Genomic DNA, 6,000 nt, shown 5'->3' with positions numbered 1-6,000 from the left:
AGGAAACCTGAAACGGCCAGAAAAACCAAAAGGACTAAAGATTTCTGTTGTGCTGCAACCTACTTCTGGCTCTGCCACCATCGTGAAGTATTCTGCTTCAATTGCTTGCTCCACCATCAAGAACTTTTCTCTGTATTTTTGGAGCACTATTAGCTTGCCAAGCCTCCTCACAACTTTGCCAACGTGTATAACCCTAGCAGGACAAATTGATGAAAGAGACTTTAGTTGTAGGGGGAAGGGTTTTGTGACAGCCTCATGCCAGATGCAGTGGCTGATGGGCCACAGACAACTTCCACCCCTCTGGGTCACGCCAAGCCATGCCATGCCACACCTTTGTTGTTTCTACTGGGTGAAACTTCACTTGCCTGGAGGTGATCAGTGGTTCCCTGAGGGTCCAGGTGTGACAGCATGCTGATGACTTGTCTGGGGCTCCTCCTTCCCTGGAGCTCACCCCTTTCCACTCGGGTCTTGTAATTAGCCCTGGTGACATCTTGGTGTCATGAGGTTGTCTTTTCTTCTCTGCGAGGTGTCTGGTGAGAATTGAAACCACAAGGACTCTGCTTCTGCCTTTTATGTCCAAATCACAAATAAACAGGTCATGTACATTAAATAGCTCATACTAGGCAACCAAGTAGGGCAGCGATGACTTTGCGCTGAGTGATCCCTTTCCTAGGCTTGGGTTGGCCTGGTGCAATGCAGGAGTGGCTCATACCATGCCCCTTGCTTCACTGTTCACACTTGTGCATGCTCCTTGCCTAATAGCTCAGGTGTACTTGCAGCCTGCCTGGCTCATGGCCACGTTCAAAGGACATGGCTCCTGATAGCCCTAAGAAGCCCTAAAGTCATGATGGCCCCTAGGTTGGAGTGTGCAGCTCAAGAGAAAGGGACAAAAGAAGAGTCTGTGGAAACCTCGAAGGAATGGGAAACCACTTACATGCTCAGAGAGGCAAAAGCACCAACACTGGCATCCTGTGGGCCCATCCCGGATCAGGCAGGGGAGGATGGAGGGACACCTGAGTGCCGGTGTCTATCATGCAGTGGCAGATGCATCACGAACAGAAACAAAAGAGGGGCATGGGGAGGGGAGGAGTTCAGCTGTTCATCTGGGGACAAAACAGCACGGGACCATCCAGGCCAGGTGAAACCTGTGGGAGAAGGGCAGAGTCAGGGCATGCTCAGGGTGGGGTGCAGGACAGGTGTGAAGAAACTAGTGTGAGTGGGATGGGGTTGGATCTCGGCCCCTCTGCTCACACCCAGGAACAACCACGGGGTAAAGGAGAGTCTCCCCAGCCAGGAGCAGTACGTGGTTCTCACACTTGGCTCAGCGGGGATTTCTGTCCCAGCAGGCCTGACCTAGGCCAGGAGCCCTGGCAACTCACCTGCTCAGTGCTCCCCACCTTCGCCTCCTCCCCTCTGCCGCCGTGTCAGCACTGGGGGTGGGAGGCAGAGACTCTGGTCACCTCGCAGACACCCCAAACCCCCAGGCCCTGCCACTTCCACCAGCCCATGCCTCGGCCTCCCCTCTCTCTACCACTGCCTCTGTCCCAGGAACTGGCACAGGGGTCCCAGCCCTCAACCCGTCTTGCTCCCAACCTGCAAGACCTTCCCAGGACCAGGAACATAGTCCTGGCTGTCTCTAGTGGGTTATGGAATAGAGAAAATCCCACACAATTTACTGATTCCTTTTGATGTACTGGCTGGGGGAGTAGTTAGCTGATTGCACGATTTCACAATGATTACACACTTAATTTATACAACACAATTTTATTTTAAAACTCTTTGCTACGTATATAACACTGCTTAGCTTTAAGAAATACCACAAACATTAAGAACACAATAACTACATATATCAGAAACAATGCTCCGAATGCACTTCCTTCCCAAACAATGCTATAAGAATTAGTGTTACAAAAACAACTACAATTACAACTAAAAGTTAAATTTGAATCAATACTATTATTTTCATAATATACTTACAATCCTAGAATTCCAAGAAGCCAAATACCAAAAAATGGTTTCATTCCTCAGTAGTACGATTTAATGGGTTGGCCTCAGTAGTTAGGTTCAATGGGCTCGCCTCAGCAATACAATTCAATAGGCTGGCCTCAGCAGTGATAGGACTAAGTCCCCTTCCTTCAGTCCCTTTCAGGTGCTCCGCAGCTTCAGCGTGAACTAAAAGATTCGTGTTCATGGAGAGGTTGGTTCAGGTGATCAATCTGATCCGGCCTACACTTGCGATTCTTCCTTCGTTGTTCTGCAAGTAGGGTCACCTCCAAATTGGGACAGTAAGTTACAGTTTTTATTGAGTGAGCTGCGGTCTTGGGCCACTCCTACTCAAACCTGTCATTACTCCCAAATTTGGGCTCGGATCTTACTCAATAGATTCTTTTGCTTAGTAATTAGTTTCTTTTGTTGAGCATTTTAATTACTTTGGGGAACTTCCATACCACTGCAAATGACCTTTTCTTACCAATCTGGTCAAAAGGCCCTAGGGTTTGATCTCTCGGAACTCAGGATATTTGCTCTCTTTGTAAAAGACTTCTGAAGATAAAATTCAAATTAAGACTTTAAACAAAGTCAGGACCTTTTACACGTAGTCCAAAAAGAATGACTTAGATAAGGAGATAGATCTTATCTTCTTCCTGAAACTGGCTAATGGGCAACCATTACAAACATTCAAACTATTTCATTCAATATGACACTGGCTCCAGCCCTTCCAACCCTCACACAGATCCCACGCTCTCATGCTAGCACTAGGAAAATCATTATACCTTTCCCCCTGTTGTGTCCATCTTAGACAATGATGCCCCTTGGTCTGGGTGCCTGCCTCCAACATCGTCCCCGGGCCAGCCTGGCATCCCACCTCAGCCAGGCAGAGGGCCCTGGTCTGGGTGCAGGTGTCTCCATAGTGGGGGCCCTCTGCCTGGGTGCTGGCCTTTCTGGTACGGGGCAGGCTGGCCTGGGTCCCTGCGTCCAGCCCCTGGGAGGGGCATCTGCTCCTGATTGCACAAGGGTAACTGGTTAGAGATGGATGATGGACAGCATAGGATGCACTTTAATAAAGTTAAGTGCTAAGCGCTGCACCTAGGGAGAAAGAATCACCGTCACACTCACAAACTGGGAAATGACTTCCAAAGGAGCACAGCAGCAGAACGGGATTGTGGCAGGGCACAGTTTGTGCCTCCCACTTTAAGGGCTAGAAGCCAGCAGCCAGCAGGTGCCTAATTACAGCACCCATTTTTTGATTCAGGGCTGCCTATATAAGCAGGGCATTTTGCTGCTGGCAGGCCAGGCAACAGCATCGCCTGGCTGTGAAGCTTCATGGAGCACCCTGGAGGTAAGGGAGGACCTGTAGGGGATGCCTAGGAGGCTCCTGGTCCTGGGCATGACCAAAAACTGCACCCTGCTGGGAGTGGGTGGCCTGGTGAGGCTCCCAGTGGTGTGGGATCCCCATGAAATGCCCATTACCACCCTGGTGAAAGGGACATCGAGGCACCTTAACCTCCGGGACACCACCGGAGGTAGGGGTCCAGGCATGGCTGCGGCCACCTGAGCCCACCCGGGAGGGAAGCTCCGTGGGCCTGAGGGAAGGGTGTGGAGATGGGAAGCCCGAGTGAAGGGGGAGAAGACCCAGAGGGCTGAGGGCCCAGTACATTTATATACACATCGTGTTGTCCCGGAAGGGGCCAGAGTAAGCTTAGACCCAGTTGAGTACTTGGCTGGCCACTACTCCGGTGAGGGTTGCGGGAGAGGCCCCACAGATGGTACGTCTGCCACCCAAGGAATGGACTAGCTAAGCCTATGGCCTTGCTCCCTCCAGGAGGGAGCAGGGCAGCATAAGTTGGTGATGCATGAAAGAGACCCTGTGAGAGAGGGTGGAGTGTGCGAGGCCCGAGTGAGAGGCGGGAAGTGTGAATGTGCAGGTGACCGAGGCCTGACAGCACGGCCTAAGCTTGCTCCAGCGCTAGGCCGGCAGCACTGTAACATCTGGATGCCATCTGCAAGGCATGGGCTGTGGTGTAGGGAAGTTACGGAGCCACAGATGGTGCTCCCTGGCATCGGGGCTGTAAATGGGCAGTCTCCTGCCTAATTAAGATCATTAATTAATTAATAACAAGGTGTGGAAGACGAGTCAGGTGGGGGAACCCAGCACAGCGGCTAGGCGGGGAGCCCTACCTTGCTGCAAGGATCTCAGAGTCATAGTCAACTCCAAGATGAACTTGAGCTGTCAGTGCGACAAAGTGAGAAGTAAAGCTAACCGCACTCTGTCATGCATTAGCAGGTGCATCCCAAACGGGTCTAGGGAGGTGATACTTCCCCTTATGCAGCATTGGTAAGGGCGTAGCCGGAGAACTGCATCCAGTTTTGGGTGCCCACTTCAAGAGGGACGTGAATAACCTTGAGAGGGTCCAGAGGAGGGCCACTTGTGTGGTTAGGGGCCTGCAGCTAAGGTCCTATGAAGAGAGATTGAGGGACCTGGATGTCTTCAGCCTCTGCAAGGGAAGATGGAGAGGTGACCTGTGGCCGTCTACAAATTCATCACGGGTGAGGTGGACAGCAAGAAATAGGAGATAGCCTATTGACCAGGGTGCCCCTTGGGATAACTAGAAACAAGCTCCACCAACTGACAGAGCAGATTTAGATTAGACATCAGGAAGAACTTCTTTACGGTAAGGATAAGTAGGCATCCCCCCAGCATCTTCGGTCTTCATACCGCCAGGAGGCAATCCCCTCCCAAGATGTGGCGCCCACACAGCATGAGGACAGGATGCAGAGGCCCAGGGATGATGTGGGACTGACACAGGGGACAGCTGCTTGGTTCAGGGCACTGGCACCCTGAGGGATGGACATCAGGGGTCATCCTGACCTGCCTGGAGGCAGAAGGGGCCCTGATCAGCACCCAGGTCCCATCCCGCTCTGATCCCAGGCTCACAAACAAACAGTAAAAAAGCACCATACCGTTCCCCGTGTCCTCGTTGATTTGGACGGAGGCGAGTCTTGGTTTGCATGCTTGCCTCCATGACGGGCAGGGGTTTAGTCTCGCACCTGACTTCAGCCCGGCAGAGGGCCCCGGTCTGGGTACTGGTGTGTTCATGCCCAGGGCCCTCTGCCTGGGTGCTGGCTTCTGCAGGGAGGGGCACGTTGATTTGCGTCCCCTTGTCCTCGTGGGACCCTGCCTCCTTTTCCGGGTGGGGGCTAATGCTCCTGGTTGCACAAAAAGGAGCTGGTCAGAAATGGGTCCTGGACTGAATCCATCCCCACCAGCACCGGAGAAGGAAGGACTCCCCTACCTGCAAACAGCACCACTTGCAACATGCCATAGCCTGGCCCAGAGCCCACGAGCTACCCAGGACAGCCCCGCACCTCACCCTGCCCTCTCTATCCCCCACTTACCCCCTCCAGGGTGGCCAGCACTCCTCCGCCATCCCCTCCATATCCATGGGAGTCTGGTGCAAATGAAAAAGTAACATAGCAGTGAAGAGAAAATCAAGCCCGTGGGCCAGCACTGGCATGTGGTGGAGTATGTGGGGAGGCTGGGGGGCAGCAATCCAGGGAGCAGGGGAGGTCAGTGCAGCACAGACCTGTCACCCCACCGGTCCCACTGTGCCATCCACACAGCTCACATGGTGCCCAGCGCTGCACACACAAGCCCTCTCCCCAGGGCAACCCCCCGTCGCCTCCACTGCGGGGCTGGCACAGCAGGGGCCAGCCTTGCCCTGTGCACACACGGGCACACGCACGCTCCCCCTCCCCCTGGGCAGGGGCATGCAGAAGGACTCACCTCCGTGGGGCTGTCGTCCTGTTGGCAGCCCTGCTCCCTCTGCGCCTTGAGGGCCAGCACCAGGAAGAGGTTCTGGCTCCTCAGCGCCTCCACTTGGGCCTGCACGAGAATCGCCCCAGCCCGTCAGAGCCTGCCCATGCCTGCGCCCAGCGTATCGGGCCCCACACCCACCAGCGTTACCTCCCTGCGCACCCATCAGGTCCCTCCTCTCCCCGCAC

This window comes from Alligator mississippiensis, chromosome 11 (genome assembly GCF_030867095.1).
Source record: "Alligator mississippiensis isolate rAllMis1 chromosome 11, rAllMis1, whole genome shotgun sequence".
NCBI classification, from domain to species: domain Eukaryota; kingdom Metazoa; phylum Chordata; order Crocodylia; family Alligatoridae; genus Alligator; species Alligator mississippiensis.
The sequence above is the reverse complement of the archived record's forward strand: the minus strand, read 5'-3'. Positions refer to the sequence as shown.